General features: G+C 41.1%; 1 non-coding gene across 1 annotated transcript; it reads left to right on the top strand.

The window, feature by feature from the left end:
* The first annotated feature begins 12,244 nt into the window (after nucleotides 1-12,244).
* Nucleotides 12,245-12,370, top strand: LOC114682923. The gene has a single exon (XR_003733099.1). It is a non-coding gene; the product is annotated as a U6atac minor spliceosomal RNA (small nuclear RNA).
* Nucleotides 12,371-19,763: the final 7,393 nt, after the last annotated feature.

Here is a 19,763-nt window from a genome sequence, read left to right as displayed (position 1 = left end):
TAACTTGACCATCATTAAAACAATGTTTTTGTACAGGTGGTGGTGGAGCATGCCTTTAATCCCAGCACTTGAGAGGCAGAGGCAGGCAGATTTCTGTGAGTTTGAGACCACCCTGGTCTACAGAGTGACTTCCAGGACAGCCAGCACTGTTACACAGAGAAGTCTTGTCTCAAAAACTAAAACAAAACAAAAAAATGTGTTACATTTATTTATTTGTGTGTATGTGTGTTCCATACATGTTTGGAAATCAGAGGACAACTTGGGGAGTCAGTTATTTCCCCCTACCATGTAAGTTCAGGAATCAAACTCAGGGTGTCATGCTTGGTTGCAAGTGCATTTATTGACTGATCCATCTCACCAAAACTTTCTTTTGGCTTTTTCAGACAGTTTCATTCTGTAGGTCAAGCTGGGCTTAAACTTGTGGTGCTTTCTGTCTCAGCCTCTCAAGTTTACTTTAATCACAGTTTGACATTTATCCCTTTTCAATTGAGCAAATAATTGAACCCATAAACAAATACAATTAATCTATATGTAATACTAAAAATATGAATTGCAAATCACAAGAATGCTTTATATAACTTTAGAGTGGGCAGATCATAAGTTCAAGGTTATTGTTGAAGACTTAAGAAACTTGAGTTGAGGCCAGCCTGGAAGACCCTATGCAAAGAAAAAAATATTTGTGTAATATTAGGATAGTATTTTGCCTTTTTTTTTTGGTGGCTGGAGAGACAGCCATGGGTGCTGGGAACCAAACTCTTATATTTTTGGTTGTGAGCCTAGCCTTTAATGGCTGAGCCATCTATCCAGCCCAGTATTTTGCCTTTTAAGTGCAATCATTTCTGGTTTCCACATGACGGTTTATTAATTTTTTTTATTTGATTGGTTTTTCTGTACTTTTGCTTGTTTTCTGGTAATGGGAATTGAACCAAAGACCTTGTGCAAGTTAGGCAATTGATCTACTATAGAGCTATACTCCCAAATATTCTTTCATTCTTTAAAGATCAATTTTATTAATTATGTATATGGGTATGTCTAAGTGTGGGTATAGGCATATAGGTGCAGGTGCCCATGGAAGACAGAGGCGTGTGATCATTTGACCTGGAGTTATAGTTAGTTGTGAGCCTCCCAACGTGGGTTTAGGGAACTGAACTCGGATCCTCTGGAAGAATAGTAAGCAAACTTAACTGCTGAGCCATCTGTCCAGTCCCGTCTGTTTGTTTGTTTGTTTATTTATTTATTTATTTATTTATTTTTTGAGAAAAGAACTCACTGTGTATTCTAGGCTTGCCTCAAACTTGTTTTATATACCCTGGACTCAAATGCACTATGAAGGCTAGACTAGATTCCAACTCACTGTTCTGTCTCTACTTCACAGATGCTAAGATTAGAAGCATGTGCTACCACTTGTGGTTTTGCTGAATATTTTGAACAGGATTTTATTGAATATTTTATTTGTTTGTTTATTTGTTTGTTTGTTTGTTATGAGACGGGGTCTCTCTGTATCGCCTGAGCTGCCTTGGAACTTCTCTGTAGACTAGGCTGATTTCAAACTCAGAGATCCACCTATTTCTGCCTCCCAAGTCCTGGAATTAAAGATGTGTGCCACCACATATGGTGATACTTTATTTGTGCTGAAATGTGATTTTATTTGTATGTTAATAAATAAAGTTGCCTGGGGGTCAGAGCTAATAACAAGCCATTTAGCAGAAGTCTGGCATGGTAGCACACGCCCTTAATCCTGATCACATGACAGGCCGATCTCTGTGTGTTCAAGGACACCACCAGCATGGAGATACACTCCTTTAATCTCAATACCAACCATAGAGACCTGGAGGTCTGTATAGACAGGCAGTGACGAGGAGGTCATGAGGTTGGGTTTACAACCAATGAGAAAGCAGAACAGAAAGCCAATAAAAAGAGAGACACACAGGAAGTAGGTCTCTTTCTCAGGGGAAGGATGACAACGACAGCAAGGGGTAAGAAGGCGGTCTTAGCTCTTGGCTGCTGCTCTGACCTCTTGGGCTTTTAATTCTGCATTTGGCTCTGTGTTTCTTATTTAATAAAAACGTTCAGAATTACATTTACAACCACATCTTTTCTGAATATTTTAAAGTGATATTGTAGATCACTATTCTCTGAGCATAACAGCCAATATCACTTTCATCAAATCAGTTGAGCTCATCACTGAAGATGGTTGTGTTGGTTAGTTTTTTTGTCTACTCGACACAAGCTAAAGTCATCTGAGAAGAGGAAACCTCAATTGAGAACAATGCTCCATCCTATTTGCCTGTAGGCTAGGTTGTGGGACATTTTCTTGATTGATGATTGATGTGGGAAGGCCCAGCCCACTGTGGGCAGTGCTATTCTTGGGCAAGTGGTCCTGGGTATGTAAGAAAAAAAATTGAGCAAACCAGGAGGAACAAGCCAGTAAGCAGCATTCTTCCATGGTTTCTACTTCAGTTCCATGATGGAAGATCTAGCAGGATCTCAAATAAAAGCAATTATTCTTTTTTTTTCAGGAATAAATTTTTTGGTAAGGAATAAAGGTATTATCTGACTATCAAATATTAGAATTTGAGAGAAGGGACCAACCAGTGTTGCTGATTTGAAGGAGATTGATGTTTCATAAATAGAAATGAAGGACAATAAAATCTGGAGATTTTTTTTTTTGGGGGGGGGTTCTAGACTTTTCTGTATAGCCTTGGCTGTCCTGTAACTTGTCTGCCTGCCTCTGTCTCCCAAGTGCTGGGATTAAAGGTGTGCACTACTATTATTATCTGGCTTAAGTCTGGAGATTAAAAGCAAGAATCACAAGATAAAATAAGAGTCTGCTTGCAGAATTTCTAGCAAGTTATTTTTACAAAAAGTGAGAGAAAAAACATAGTAATTTTGTGTTTTGTGGGTTTTTTTTGAGCCAAGGTTTCATTTGGCCTAGGCTAGCATCAAAGTCACTGGGTAGCTGAGGATAGCCTTAAACTCCTTATCCTCCTGCCTCTGCTTCCTAAGTGGTGGGAATAAAGGCATATACTACTATGCCCAGACTCAAAGACTGTAATTTTAAAATAGCAATAAGGTGCTGGAGTGATGGCTCAAAGATTAAAAACACTCATTGCTCTTGCAGAAGGTTTGGTTTCCAGTACCCACATGGTGGCTCACAATAATCCATAGCTTCAGTTCCAGGAGATCTGATACCTTCTGACCTCCTTGAGCACCTGGTACACACATGGTGCACATACACACATTCAGGCAAAATACTCACAAATATAAAATAAATAAATCTATAAATCTAAAAAATAAGACCACAGAATATATTTATTTAATCCCAGCTACTCAGGAGTCTTGCAAATTCAAATCCAGTCCAGGCAACTTAGTGAGACGGTATCTTAAAATACAGTTAAAAAAAAAAAAAGAGCTAGAAGCCAGGCACAGTGGTACATGCTTTTAATCTCAGAACTCAGGAGGCAGAGTCAGGACATCTCTATGAGTTCAACGTCAGCCTGGTCTATAAAACAAGTTCTAGAACAGCCAGAGCTATATACTAAGACTCTGTCTAGAAAACAAACAAAAAAGCAGTTAGGATATACAAAATCCTAGCATTAATCCCTAGTACTGCAAACCTCATATATATATATATATGTGGTGGTAATCTAATTGTACTGAAATATTATTTTGATTGTATGTTAATAAATAAAGTTGTCTGGGGGTCAGAGCTATTAGAGCCATAGCAAGAGTGTGGCGGTGGTGGCACACGCCTTTAATCCCATAAGATCTCTGTGTGTTCAGGGATACAGTCAGCATTGGAGACATATACCTTTAAGACCTAGGGGGCTGTACATTCAGACAGTGACGAGGCAGTCATGTGTTTGGGTTTACAACCAATGAGAAGGCAGAACGACATACTATAAAAAAACAAACCGACAGGAAGTAGGTCTCTTTTCGCGAAGCTGGGACAGCAGAAGGAAGGGTGAGATTTAGCTCTGAGCTCTGACCTCTCGACTTTCTCTTTAAAAAAAAAAAAAAAAAAAAAAAAAAAAAGAAAGAAAAGAAAAAGACAATTACTAATTTTAAATACTTTACATTGGATTGGATTGTTTTATATTGTATACAAATTTGAAACTGATATTGTTAGAAAATGCTATATGTATATTTCTAATTGTATTTATTCCATCCATTTAACAATGTAATGCAAATTTCTGATCCTTGAATGTTATTATTATCAACTATTAGGATATAAAGAAATGAAAGCTAGTAGTTAGACATTATCATAGAACTTGTAGTCAGATTAGATATGTTTTAAAAAATTAAGCAGAGATGTTTTAGACAGGTCATCTTCAAACCCTTCAGAGATCTACAGAATATGGCATTTAAAATGTTTTAATAACTTAGAAAATTTTTCTTTTTTGAGACATGTCAGCTCCTGGCAGTACTAATCTACTTCAGAGAAAATATGGGCATTGAAGAAACTGCATAAGGAGTCAACTTTCCTTGTGGCAAAAGTTAGCCACTGGACAACAAAGTATCCTCGAATCAACAGGACAAAATGGACAGACAGAACACGAAACAAGGGACTACTGATTCTTGCCAAAACAAGTGTGGTTATGGCTTTATCAAAAGGCATCTTCTGAGGCCAGGACAATACGGCCCCATCCCTGAAATGGCCTTCGCATCCGGAAAAGGTACGGTGCCCTTTTCTTCAAAGCAGCTTAACAGGCAGAGGGCCAATGGATTCTGTTGTACAATGGAACAGCAGCTGAAAGCTCATGCCTCTTGAAAGTAGACTGGCATTTAATAGAGGGATGTGGAGAAGAAGGGGATGCTGAGATGAAGCCATATATACACAGCCAAGAAGAATGGACAGCTGAATTAAAAAACTGTCAACAATTTCCAGAATTTAAAATCCTGAATCATGACAGGACACTAGTGGAATTCAGGTGTTTCTGGTACGTGGACTGCTCTCACCCAATGTGAGGTTGAACTGTTGACCTTGTGTACATCCTACTTCACAAATGAGTCTGTCAGATACACTAAGCCTATAGGCTGAAGATGATGCCCAACACTGCGGAGAAACCTCAGGTGACTGCCCAGGCAGCTGGCTGTTTCTGTCAACTCACAAAATTTTTTGGAAGTTGCTTGCATGCACTTCCTGTTTTTATTTTTGTTAGCTAATATTATTCCCTTCTTGGGTCTCTGAGGGAGTTGAAGATTAGTTAGTTATGGTTGAAGATTAATTAGTTATAGTTGAAAATTAATTAGGATAGAAAGTGCATTAGATACATCTTGGATTTACCAAAATAGGATAGATAATGGAATTATTTTCTCTGATTTGTCAAATACCTGTTTAGGTATTTATTACTTGTATATATTGTATATAGTTATTGTACTTTTGTATATAGTTTTTCTTTTGTTAGTTATAACCTTTTGCTTTTTTTCTTTTTATTAAAATAGAAAAGGGGAAATGTGGTGGTAATCTAATTGTACTGAAATATTATTTTGATTGTATGTTAATAAATAAAGTTGTCTGGGGGTCAGAGCTATTAGAGCCATAGCAAGAGTGTGGTGGTGGTGGCACACGCCTTTAATCCCATAAGATCTCTGTGTGTTCAGGGTCAGAGCTATTAGAGCCATAGCAAGAGTGTGGCGGTGGTGGCACACGCCTTTAATCCCATAAGATCTCTGTGTGTTCAGGGATACAGTCAGCATTGGAGACATATACCTTTAAGACCTAGGGGGCTGTACATTCAGACAGTGACGAGGCAGTCATGTGTTTGGGTTTACAACCAATGAGAAGGCAGAACGACATACTATAAAAAAACAAACCGACAGGAAGTAGGTCTCTTTTCGCGAAGCTGGGACAGCAGAAGGAAGGGTGAGATTTAGCTCTGAGCTCTGACCTCTCGACTTTCTCTTTTACATTGTTTCTGTGTTTCTTATTTAATAAGATGGTTGGTTACATCTACATATATATATATATATATATATATATATATATATATATATATATATAACTCTATTTCATCTAAACTAATGAAGTGTATTAAACAATAATGAGGTGATTAATTTATATATTTAAAGGTTTAGGTATAGAATTGGTGTTTAAAAAAAAAACCTTGGGGCTGGAGAGATGGCTCAGAGGTTAAGAGCACTGGCTGCTCTTCCAGAGGTCCTGAGTTCAATTCCCAGCACCCACATGGTGTTTCACAACCATTTGTAACTCCAGTTCCAGGGGATCCAACCCACATCTTCTGATATCTGTGGGCACCAGACTTGTATGTTGTGCAAATGCTTTCATTCAGGTAAAACACACATGCACATAAAATAAATGAATCTGAAAAAAAAAAAACCTTAAAGACTGTGACATAAAGCAGGTGACTAAAAAAAAAATCAACATATATAGAAATGTTATAGAAACGAAGAAATGTAAAATGTATATCCAAATCAGTACACACATCAGAGGGATGGTTACTATGCACACATTAAATTACAGCAGAAATTCTCACCCAAGAAGACAAGGCTGCTGCAGTTCTCCAACATCACATCTCTATAAAAGCTCTTTTGAGTAGGGTTAAGCAGCTGCCACTCCTCCCATGAGAAGTCTACATCCACATCCTCAAATGATATCTGAAAAGCATAATCTCTGTTTGATGTGACGTGATTATCATGGGGCCTTGCAGATTACAGGTTTGCTTCTCTATTTGTGGCAGACAGCCTCAGTGATCTCTGACTCCCACTATTGGTGTTATGTATACTTTGCTTTCAAGCTTGAGCTGACCTCACTGACTACAGGACATAAATCTGGGGAAATCTGGCAGTAACACTGTTAAGTAACCTCATAGAAAGCCACATACAGCAAGAAATCAAGGCTCAAAATTCCTATGAGGATATATAAACTAGATCATCTCCCTACTGCACCTTGGGATGGCCTCAGCCCTTCTGAACATCTGGATTTATGTGTTATTCAAGTCTCTGTTCCAGAACCAAAGAGGTAAGCATCTGATAAACCACAGAAGCTGAAAGGTTAATGTTTCTTCTTATACACTGAGTGTTGGGACAATTAGTCACACAGAGATGAATAAACACTATGATATACTAATATTGCGTTATACTTTCTAGAAGAAAAAAATGTATTAAAATTTATATAATTGTGAGCTGGGTGAGTGATTCACATCTGTAATCCCAGGTACCAGGCAGTCTTGGCTACGTAACAATACGGTCCCTGGCTGGCAGTGGTGGTCTATACATCAAGCTCCAAGCCAGCCAGGGGTACATGGTGAGACCCATTCTCAAATCAACAAGAACAAAACAGACTGCTCCCCACAAAAAAGCATTACCTTATTAATTTATACATCTACATACCTATCCATTTAATGAGAAAATGAAGAAGGGTGTCTTTATAAGTAAAGTAGTTTTTAAAGAAGGTTTCATTGGTATTTGAGTACAATTTTCAGTTAAGCAGAAATGCCTCATAGGAATGACCTCCAGCATTCCTGGCTTCTGCCTACTAAACATCAGGCCACTGACAAAATGAAGCCACATGAATACACTGACACTCTCTTCTTTCCTGTCAGAAAAAGTAGGCAGGCATCTTTTAGGTATCTTCTAAAATGAAAATATTGAATGACTAATGTTTCTATAGGAATTGAACAATACAATGCTGAGTAGAAAACAGCCATGTCAGAATCTTTAGTTTTCCAGATCACTAGCAGACAAAGCATCGTCAGTATGAAACAAGTATACACGGGGATGGGACAAACCAGGTTGCGAGCACTGGGTATGAGACACTGGGGTTAGGCAACCTTCAGAGAGAATACAAACAAGGAAGGCAGAGGAAGGGACATTCCGGGAAAGTTATGAAAAGACTACAGGAGCATAACACAGGTTGTGAGAGAATGGTGACAGGGACAGTGTGGCTCTTGATGTGAAAGCTAAAGCCTGGAGCAAGCAGAGACCAGCTTTTCCTGAACTTATGTAAATGTTTAAAATGCTAACACCAACAGGGGCAGAGGATACAGAAGAAAGGAGAAAGATTTAGAGCAAGCCCCAAGAATAGAGACCTAAGATACAACTTTGTATTTGGATTAATAAAAAATAATATTAAGATATGTAGGGATGGAGTTCAGTGGCAGAATGCTTGTCCAACATGTGCCAAAGCCTATCACTAGCATCACAACAGCAATAAACAAAATAAAATGTGTGCACATACATATACATAATAAGATGTATTTAGATTTTGTAAAATTGTCACTCGAGAATAAGAAGATTGATAATTCTTATTGATAATTCTTATATAAGAATTATATAAGAAGATAGATTTTGGGAAAAAAAGAAGATAGATTTTGTTTGTTTGTTTGTTTGTTTGTTTTGTTTTGTTTTGTTTTTTAAAACAGGGTCTCTTTATGTAGTCCTGACTGTCTTGGAACTCACTACATAGATAAGGCTGGCCTCGAACTCATAGAGATCTGCCTGCCTCTGTTTCCTGAGTACTGGGGTTAAAAGTGTGTGCCACCATGCCCAGCCAAGAAGGTAGATTTTATGTGGGTGTATGGGCTAAGTCTCAGGATAGGTATATTTTGTAAAAACAAAACAAACCCCAATTGTTTGGTTTCCTCTTTTTTTCTCCCTGAGACAGGATCTCACTATGTAACCCAGGTTGGCCTGAGCTCATAATGTAGCCCATGCTAGCCTCAAATTTTTGGTCCTCTTTTTTTTGGGGGGGGGGGAAGGTTCTACATTTTATTACTGGACAAACTACTCCCCAACTTAAAACACGACCAAGTCTTCAGGTTAAAATGTTGAACTCCACGTGGTAGGATTGCTTGATGACCCACAATTCAGTATAAACTGTCTTGCCATTGTGTGAATCCTTACAGACCCAGCTTTTCTTCTCTTGGAGTTTTATCTTATTTTGTTACCAGTTTTCATCTGAATCTACTGAGGAATAGGATGATTTTGCTTTTGTTTCTTGGCCAGGAATCGCTTGATTCTGAAAGTCTTGTGAGAAGACATGGTGAGAAGCCAAGTCAGGAGTCCCACTTTTGGTCCTCTTGACCATGCCTTTCAAATATGTTCTCAAAACAGAATTAGCTAGGGGTTAAGGGCTACATGAAGGTACAAGGGGTATCCTTTTACTAAGGATAATGGTGATGGTAATGGTAATGGTAATGGTAATGGTCCTTGGAATAAGTTAGACCCTCTCTCAAACAAAACAAAGCAAAACCAGACAAAATTCAGACCAGATTAAAAGCTCCAGGGCAAAAGTCCTATTAGCATAACTGCATAATTAATATCTGTTCTTACACTGCAAGTTCCCATTTCCATCTAGGACTAACTTCTGTAGGTATTCTGATCTCATTGATACTATCTCAGCCTGAAGACCTTCAAATCAGCTCCAACTTGCTGGCCAAAATCTGGAGTCATAAATTAGTGCTAGGGGCAAAGTATCCATACAGAACTTAGAAGCCTCCTAGCTCTCTATTGTGTTGAACAGCTGTTTCCTGGTAATGTACCTGCTAAGATTCACTCAAGTCATGAAATTCAGGAACTCCTGATCTTCCTGCCTTATGAGTCTCAGATGCTGGGATTACATGTATCAACTATATCCATCACAAGGTCATGGTCTTATGCCTTCTTGCATTCCTAACTCAGATGCTCTATTTCTTGTTTCTCTGAATTCTTCTTCAGGGGCTCATATCATGATCTCCCTAGGACACTTGTCTTCAGTCTGATTCAGGACCCAGTACACTTCTCTACTCACAGCCCTTCTCCAGTCCATATTCTAGGTCTATAAAACTGAAAGACTTTTGTTCAGAGCTCCTTCAGCAGTAAGTAATGAGATATCCCCTCACTTGTGCTAATGGACCTTGCACAAGACCATTCTCGGGGGAGGTTGGGAAGTACTTCTTGGGTCTGCGTTCCTGTTTATGCCCTTGCAGAAGTGATAGAAGGCCTCAGCAAACCAGTGGTTTGCTGCTTTAACTTTAACTAACCACTTGGCTCCGAAAGCTCAGCTTGGTCAGCCCATCTGAGCTTTTACACACAACAAGGTCTCAAGAGAAGGAAAAGTCAAAGTTATTGAATATTTATGTACACAGTAAAATTCTTAAAAGGAAAACAAGGGAGGAAAGAACAACAGGGTTGATGTTAGCTAGGTGGTAAGACTTCCTTTTTCACAAACAAAAGAACAAATAACAATAAGTAGGGCAATGGTGGTGCATGCCTTTAATCCCAGCATTTGGAGGCAGAGGTAGAACAAATTCCAGGACAGCCAGAGCTGTTACACACACACACACACACACACACACACACACACACACACACACACACACACACACGTTGACAAAAAGTAACAAACCAAAAAACCCAGAAGAAATCCAATTGAGAGACTATGAGTATCAGACGAAAGTCTTTAATGACCAGCCTGCTAGATGACGAGTTCTCCTTTCTAAAACTATAGTCCAAACTAATGTATATTTAAGGCTCCTGTCTAACTGTCTTAGTTTCTACAAAACAGTGGTCCAAGTTTTGTTTTGTTTTGTTTTTCAAGACAGAGTTTCTCTGTGTAGTTTTGGTGTCTGTCCTGGATCTTGCTCTGTAGACCAGGCTGGCCTTGAATTCCAGAGATCTGCCTGCCTCTGCCTCCAGGAGTGCTGGGACTAAAGTCATGCACTACCATGCCTGGCTGGTCCAAGTTCTTTAAATTCATATTCTAAGCATACATCAAGGAATTCTGTAAGAAACAGTCCTGTGAAATATGTTTGGTTATCACAGAGTTGCTATTTAGGACTTTGTTCACTAGACAACCCATTTAAATAGCTATTAAACATTTTCATATTTTCTCTTATTATGATTCAAATATATTTAGAGTCTAAAGTTAGACCTTTCCTGTTGTAGATTCATGCATGCCTCATCATTTCTATGGGGAAAAAACTACCATAGTATATAAACAAATAACCCAACTTTGACTAAGTCATCTTCTGATATGCTTAAGAAATTCAATATGTCACGGCTTCTGTGTGTCCTGATTCCAGAGAGAAATCTCTGTTCAAAAGTCTGGAACCTAAGAATACATTCTTACTCCTGATTCCTCCCTTTGTTCTTCTCACAGGAACTATTTTATTCCTGAGAGTGGTAGCCTGTGGAGATAGCAGGTATGTTATTTTAGTTAATGTCATTAGTTTGGAGGTGTAAATCTTGGTTTTCCCTTGCTGGGAACTCAGATAATTTAAAGCCTCAGAAGAAGTCACAAGTAGTGGGTATGAAAGAGGATGGAGTTTGACATCCTGGAATGTCTCATCGATCCTGGCCACATCTGGGCCAGGCCTGTATCACACTCCATCCTTAAGAACCTTGGCACTGGGCTAGAAAGATGGCTCATTGGTTAAGAGCTCTTGCTTCTCTTCCAAAAGACCCAAGTTTAGTTTCTAGTACCAACATTTGTATATGCCACAAGAGCCAGAGTGGTGGCACACGCCTTTAATCCCAGCAGCACTTGGGAGGTAGAGGCAGGTGGATCTCTTTGAATTCCAGGACAGCCTGGTCTACAAAGTGAGTTTCAGAACAGGAAAAAAGAAAAAAAAAGAGCCAGGAAACTGAGGGAAGAAAAGAAACTTAATCAGTTTGTTTTAAAATCTTTTTGTTGGGACTGACTGGTGGGTAGTTCAGTTAATTGTCTGAGGCAAGATAAAAATGGAGAGGAGTTCTGTTCAGGTTTGTCATTTTTAACAAAGGAACACAGCCAGACACATCAATATTGTATGCGATGAGAATTCTTTACAGAGAGCCTCTCCTGGAATACAAAAGGTGGGAGGGGTTTTTTTTTGTTTTTGTTTTTGTTTTTGTTTTTGTTTTTTCAAAGAACAGGCAGAGACCATAACAGGCTGCTCAGTCTTCTCTCAGAGATCAGGCTTCAATTTCAGTTTCCTGAGACTTGAGCAAGCAGTTTCTGGGAGGGCCATGAACAAAAGACATAGTCCTCACAGTAGCTCCCTTTCTGCATGTGTTCTGACCAATCAAGGTTCAGCCAGTTGTCTACAGTCTGGGACCTCTCACCAACTCAGAGCTACATGTATGAGTCAAGGACAGAGCCTGGGACTTGTCAGGCCTTCCCAAAATGGATAACTGTAACCCCCAACTAACCCTAGCCAATTAAAAGTTACTAACATGATTGCCACTCACACAAACCTACCTTGAGTCTGTTTCTATGCAGTCTGTAGATCCCCAAGCCCCCTTGCTTTAAAAACCCTGCCCTGTGTTGTATGAAAGGAGAGAAGGTTAGCGCTCCCCTTGACAAGGATGGAAGAGGCCCTTGGGCCTAACAACACACATACGGTTAAGGCATTGACACCTACTTCGTGGCATCTAACCACTGTTTTTTACAATTTCAATCTTAGAGCTTGTTTTGGATGTGATTATATGTATGAAAATTGTGTAACACTATGCTCATGCTAAGGACCGACATAATGGAATTACTGAAATAAATGTGCTGTGAGGAATGGAAAAACAAAAACAAAAAAACCTGTCCCATTGCTACTCGGAATCTCTCCTGCTCTGCTGCTGCATCATCGTAAAAAAAAAAGTCATAGTAAAATGTCTTTTTACAAGCAGAGCACTCAGGAAGCAGAGGCAGGCAGATCCCTATGAGTTTGAGGCCAGCCTGTAATTCAGAGTGAGTTCCAGGGGGCAGAAAAAAAAAGACTCTTTGCTTTTGCATTGATTCGGTCTCTTGGTGGTCTTTGGGGGACTCTGGGCACAACATTTTTAACCTCTGCTGTTTCTCAGGAAGACAAGATTCTAATGTCCTCACAACATGCTTTCCAGTTAATGAAATCCACAACACAACTTGCAAATCAACTCCAGAACAACACCATACTCACTGGCACCCAAATGACTGATCATTATTAGAGTTGCGGTTCACTGACAGAAAGATCACACATACCTGCCTCCCAGGACTCACTGGCATACAAACCTACAAAGCAATTCCACAAATGACTTGTCTGGGGAATTCCACTAGTCCTTCATGGACCTCGCAACTAAACCTACTCTCAGGCTCAAATGGTTGATGCTCAAATGCTCCGCCATCTAATCCTCAAACGTCCCCAAATTAAACGTCCTCCGAGTCACCCACCCCAACAGGGTTGCAGCATCAGTAAAGACTCCTCCTTTGCCCATCCTGCCAACGCCCCCAAGCTCCTTATAGACCAGTACACTGAAGCCGGTGTCCTCTACCCCTCAGAACGCCCAGGGTCCGACTCGCCTCAACTCGAGCCAAGACAAGAGCCGCAGTCAGACCTCCCATCCTGCGCATGTGCTGTGAGCCTGTCTAAGGCTCCGCGCTGCCTCCGACCAGCGCCTGAAAGCTCTGGGGTCGCCAACGACCACGATGGTGAACCTGACTGCCTCAGGGTGGACGTGATCCGACAGTGGAAGTGTCTATACAGGACTACATTTCCCAGAGTTCCACTGGAGCAAATGTGCCCGGACTGAAGGGTGGGCTTCATTCCAAGAAACCTCTCAACAGGGACCAATTTATGTCCTTGCAGGGAGGCGTTGGCTTTATTTCTGTTCCGTAGTCTGATCCTGTGTTTGAATATTCATAGTTCAGTAGCACTGAACAAAAAGAACGGAAATAAACGAAACGAGAATTTAAGGGAAAATAAAATACAGCTCTGGAAAGAAGAAAATTACTGAATTAGAGCCGAAGATTTAGCTCAGTTGGTAGAGTGATTGTCCATCATGCCGGAAACCCTGGGTTCAATTCCTAGCACCGCACAAATTGACCTAAGCCTGTAATCCTAACACTGGAAATAGGAAGGCAGGAAGATCAGAGCTCAAGATCATTCTCAACAGTGAGCTCAAGGCCAGCTTGGAAGACAGGAGACATGTCTTAAGACGGAAAAAAGCAGACAACAACAATAACAACAAAACTAATTATAAAAGCAGATACCAACAAGTTAAAGTGTAATAAAAGCAAAACATGATTCATCCACATTAAGAAAACAAAAGCATATTAAATTGTTTTTAACCAAAAGACATGAAAAAGCAGAAAAAAATACATAATCGTGAAAAAATGGAAGAACACATAGAAGACAAATGCTAATTGTTATGCCCAGATTGTGACCCTGTAAAGAGACCACCGAAGACATTGGATGTCCAGAATGCAACAGCAAGGTTTATTCTGCAGATACAAGTCTAGCTAGACAGGGCACTCATTCCTACACCCAACACAGTGAGGCAGGGAGGAGTTCCTCTTTCTTTGTGTGGCTGGCTATTTAAAGGCAAAAACCACAAGCCCTTCAGGGGGGTTAGGGGGGTTTGCATGGGTGCAACTCAGATTGGTTTATTTTTATTTCTGTTCTCTTTTAATTGGGTGAGGGTATGTAACCTTTGAATTTACTGGTTGGTGGTTATAATTATCACTTTGGGGGCTGTCCAGCACAAGTCCCAGGCTTTGTCCTTGAGCCGCCATGGGGGCTGGCTGGCCTAGCACGTCATGCACATAACTCTAAGTTGGTGAGGGGCCTCAGACAGTAAACATCTGGCTGAACCTTGAGCAGTCAGAGTACGTGCAGAAAGGGAGCTACTGCAAGGACTATGTCTTTTGTTCATGGCCCTCCCAGAATCTACTTGCTCAGTCTCAAGAAACTGAAATTGAGGCCTGATCTCTGAGACAAGACTGAGCAGCCTGTTATGGCATCTGCTTGGTCCTTTCACTAATGAAGTAATATTTTGCTCAATTTATGTTAATAAGTTTTTTTTTTTTTTTGTTTTTGTTTGGTTTTTCGAGACAAAGTTTCTCTGTGTAACAGTTCTGGCTGTCCTGGAGCTCACTTTGTAGACCAGGCTGGTCTTGAACTCTCAGAGTCTGCCTCTGCCTTCTAAGTGCTCGGATTAAAGGTGTGTGCCACCTGGCATGTTAATGAGTTTGAAGCCTAATTATCAGCAATGGCAGGGACAGAGACACAGCTGCAGTTGCAGACTGAGGAGTTCCCTTCTCTTTATGAACACTACTCAGGTAAAACTTGATCCTGGTTTCTAATTAGCCAGTTTTAAGCAGAGTGAGTGAAGGGTTCTCATCACGCCCCCACGGTCGGGTGTGTTTGCATATACCCGGCGGACCTGGACACTTCCGCCTAGCCAGTTCCAGGTCAAGATAGCCATTTCCGGGTCAAGGTGTCTCGCGTGACCAGGATCTGTGACGTGGCATGTTTACGTAGGCGGGCAACGTAGCCATGTGATCTACGCACATGCATGGAGTAGTGACGTGACCTGTGCACGCCCAGCCTTTAAAATCCAGCGCCGTGTTCCCGGTTCCTTCTTCTTCTCCACACACGTGTCTCTCCCACAGGCCTGCACACTCTCTGTCCCTTTATCTTTAATAAAACTCTTATTAGCGGATTCTGTCGTGTTTTGTGACATTTCCTTGCAGGGTAAGAGCACAACGCGGCCAATTAACTAACAGTGAGGATTTATGGAAAAGATCTTATTAGCTATGCATAATGGGTTTCATTACAACATTTTCTTACATGTATTTTGGCCATGCTCCTCCCTTACCCACTCTTGTCCCTCACCCCCATTGTCCCATTGATCCCCTTCCTTCCCAACTAGTTCCCTCCTGCTTTCATATATATATGTAATTTTTTTGGATGATCCAATGAGATCATGGTGAAGGGTTGTTTACTGGAGCATGGGCACTTTGCCAGTTTCTCTTGTATCAACTATGAATTATACACAAATCCTCAGAGAGGCGTGGGGCCTCATGAGTCCTTTCCACATCTGTGGTGGGTTTGGTGGACCCAATGATGTGCAGAGCTTGTGTAGGCTGTCCCTGTTAGGTCTCAAACCCCAGACAAACTGCTAAAGGTCAAAGCAGACCTGGCTGTCAGGTTCTCCCAGCATACCTCAGTCCTTACATGTTACAGGGTATGGCCGGCACACCACATCCCTACCCTAACCTCTCCAGCCCACTGACTCTTCCCTATATAATCCAGCCATTTGGCTATGCTGGTCCTTTTTACCCTCTTTCCCTTTTGGCCTCTTGGACTCCTGGCTCTCTTGTCTCCCTTCCACACTCTCCTCACATGGCCTGGCTCAGGGCCATGTTCACTCTGGACTTTCTCAGGTGTTTCTGCTTCTGGCTATGCTCTCCTTCATATCTACAATAAAGTTTATAACCTCTGTAGTCACAGGCTTTTAAAATTTACATTATTATTTAGTATTTATTATTGTTAGTTTGTGTGTTCATGATTTGTGGAGGATACACACATGCCACAGAGTGTGTATGAGGTCAGAGAACAACTTTGTGGAGTTGGTTTCTACCTTTACTTGAGTTTCAGGGATCAAACTCAGGTCATTATGTTTGCATGGGAAACATCTTTACTGCTAAACATCTCACTAGCCCAAGCCACAGACTTTTGATCAGGGTTATACTACCAGCCTGAATTCTCTCTCTTGGGACAGGCCTAGAATTCAATAAAAAAGAAGTTGTTATTCCTGTGACAGACTTCCCACTATTTCACCAGTGTGCACAGCCTGGCAAGTTGGTAGTTCTGCACACAGTGTCCTGTGGTGATGATTTTTTTTTTTTTTTTTTTTTTTTTTTGGTTTTTCGAGACAGGGTTTCTCTGTGTAGCTTTGCGCCTTTCCTGGGACTCACTTGCTAGTCCAGGCTGGCCTCGAACTCGTAGAGATCCGCCTGCCTCTGCCTCCCGAGGGCTGGGATTAAAGGCATGCGCCACCACCGCCCGGCTCTGGTGATGTTTTGCTTGTGCTCTAACAAATAAAGCTTGCCTGGAGATCAGAGTGCCAAAGGGAAAAAGGGTAAAAAGGACCAGCATAGCCAAATGGCTGGATTATATAGGAAAGAGTCAATGGGCTGGAGAGTTTAGAGTAGGGACATACACCACAAGTACAGGTCTGGAGTTCTCCAAGATGCTCTTTTCAAGGTCCTGGTGGTAACTGTATATAAGATTTAAAAAATACATTATTTATTCGTGTGTGTGTGTGTGTGTGTGTGTGTGTGTGTGTGTGTGTGTGTATGCATGTGCTACTGCACACATGTAGAGATCAGAGGACAACTTGTGGGAGTTGAATCTCTCCTTCCATCATGTACCCAGAGATAGATGATTCAGATCATTAGGCTTCTTGGCAACTGTTCTTTATTTGATGAGCCATCTTACCCACCCTGAATTTAGGATTTGTGGTTGATGGCTTTTTAGTGGCACTCTTACCCTGTGAGGAAAAGTCATGAAACACTACAGAATCCACTAACAAGAGTTTTATTAAAGAAGGGAGAAGCGATAGATGTGACCAGACCTACTGAAGGACATGTGAGGGAAGAAGGGTGGGGGGACATGGGGCCTGCTTTTGTCATTTCATTGTTTAGTGGGTTCCCAAGGAACCTTCCAGGGTCCCTTCTTTCAGCTTACCTCTAGTCCCTAGGGACTCTACCTCTTGGTACAGACCCAGGGTTCCCCTAGTTCTTTCCTAATGCCCCTTTCAGCTTTTCCTTCTAGCCCATCTCTATCCCTTTGTGACACCTATTGACCCACAGAAACACCCTCCACCAAGAACCCCAAAGCCACCACACTTGGCTAGGAACCAGAGTGGGCAACAGCAACTGAAGAATGGAACACCCACACAACAAAGATGAAATCAGAGATCTCCACCAAAAAACATTTCAAACACCATAACTCCAGATGCCTAGACCCCAGAATAAAAACACAAACCTGACTAGCCAAGGCAATAGACCTTCTACAGAAGTCAACAACCCTGTTATAATAGGTGACCAGAAACGCAGTTTCACTGAATCACAAAACCAGTACTTCAAATTAGGAATTATGGATATGTTCAAGGACCTTAAAGGGGATATGAATAAATAATGAATGAAGACTATGAAAATACAGTTGATGAAATAATAAAATTTCAATTCAATTCAATAAAATTCAAGACATGAAAGCAGAATTTATCAGTTCAAAAGAATCACTAAAGAAAATCCAAACAGAAATAAAACTGGAAATGACAGTCAGGATGTCAAACTAGGAACCTTCCCTTCCTCTATCTCTGTTCCCTTTGAGGATAACTGAGATTATAAATTGGCTCCAGAGGCAGAGGTACCTTGGGTGTGATTACAATCTGATAAAATAATACTGAGAGCTACTAGAGTTCACAAAGAATCTAGGACATATCTTTCACTGTAAATGGGGTTTCTGGTGTGATTACTAGAAAACAAACAAACAGAAAAAACAATGTTTATGTTTACTTAGTGAATTGGGTGGAAAGTAGTCTCCTGTGCTGCCTTTCCTGGTGGTGGTTCAGAATTAGTTCCAATAAAGGGTTCTCCCAGAGTGCTTTTTTCCACCCTTGACTGATTCCAAGAGTGTGGTTGATGGTTTTTAGTGGCACCCTTACCCTGTGAGGAAAAGTCATGAAATACAACAGCATCCACGAACAAGAGTTTTATTAAAGAAGGGAGAAGCGATAGATGTGACCAGGCCAACTGAAGGACATGTGAGGGAAGAAGGGGGTAGGACATGGGGCCCGCTTTTTAAGGACCATCCTGCAGTATGTGTACACAGGCCCACGTGGCTGCTCCATGAATGCGCATAGATCACGTGGTCATGCTGCTCGTGATTTACATGACTACACAGCACATGGGTTATGTAGGACCTGGAAATGACTGGGTGGAAATGACTAAGTGCCCCCCCCAGGGGAGGGTATGTGATCATGGGGACATGGCTGGAATTCCCATCAGTGGTAATGCCAAGAAAAAGCAGAGAGCAGTGGGTTGCATAAGCCATGGCCATCCTCGTAGCTTGCCCCATTTCTGATCACTAGCACCAAGTTCCTGTGCAACCTGGCTAGTTTCCAAGTTTTGAGTCCTAGATTTTGAGAGCAGTTCTGGCAGTTGCAGTGGTGGCAGAAGCCTGGGAGTGATTGTGTCTGCCCAGTAATGACAGGCACCATGTTTGTGTGATTGTTTCTGTCCTTGGTGACCCATCTACCAAGCAATGGTGGACTCCCTGGCTCACACTCTGGTTCTTGAATACAATCCCAATGTAGGTCACAGAATCGCAGAAAGCATCAGATGACTAGCTTCCTGAAACTGGGAAAAAAAATAGAGAGCAGGTAGGACAAGAAGAGAGGGAAGAGAAAGAAGAGAGGAAGAGGGGGAAGGGACAAAGAGAAGGAGGAGAAATGGAGGAGGGAGAAGGGAAAGGGAGGGAAGGGAGAACAAGAGAGCAGAGAGTCAAGGTTAAAGTTTGCAGCAAAGTCTAATAACCTCAATTTAATCCACAGGCACACTGCGCGCGCCCACACACACACACACACACACACACACACACACACACACACACACACAAATGTAGGGCTAGAGATAAGACTTGGTGGTTAAAAAGGTTTAATGCTCTTGGTTTCTATACCCAAATTAGACATTTCAACACTGCTGTCAGCATTTCTAATATTCATTAGGAACCAAATATGCTAACAATTTCTTTAATCTTGGATTTCTGCCTTCATAACTGTGATAAACGTTTGTTGTTTAAGCAAGAGGGAATTACATTCTCCCCAGATCACTTTGAGAACAATGTTTCTACAGAAATTCTCAGAAGCTTTGCTTTCCTTGGTACATCTACATTTCGTTGAGTAAAGAGGTAGGACGAAAACGTTTTAAAACAGGAAACCTTCTTAAATTGTGCTCCTTTGCATTACCTACATACTTAAGATTCATTTTGGAGAGAGTTCACCTTTCCGTGTGTTTCTTCACATAC

Source organism: Peromyscus leucopus, chromosome 23 (assembly GCF_004664715.2).
Source record: "Peromyscus leucopus breed LL Stock chromosome 23, UCI_PerLeu_2.1, whole genome shotgun sequence".
Lineage (NCBI taxonomy): Eukaryota > Metazoa > Chordata > Mammalia > Rodentia > Cricetidae > Peromyscus > Peromyscus leucopus.
This window is presented reverse-complemented; position numbering and strand designations above follow the sequence as displayed.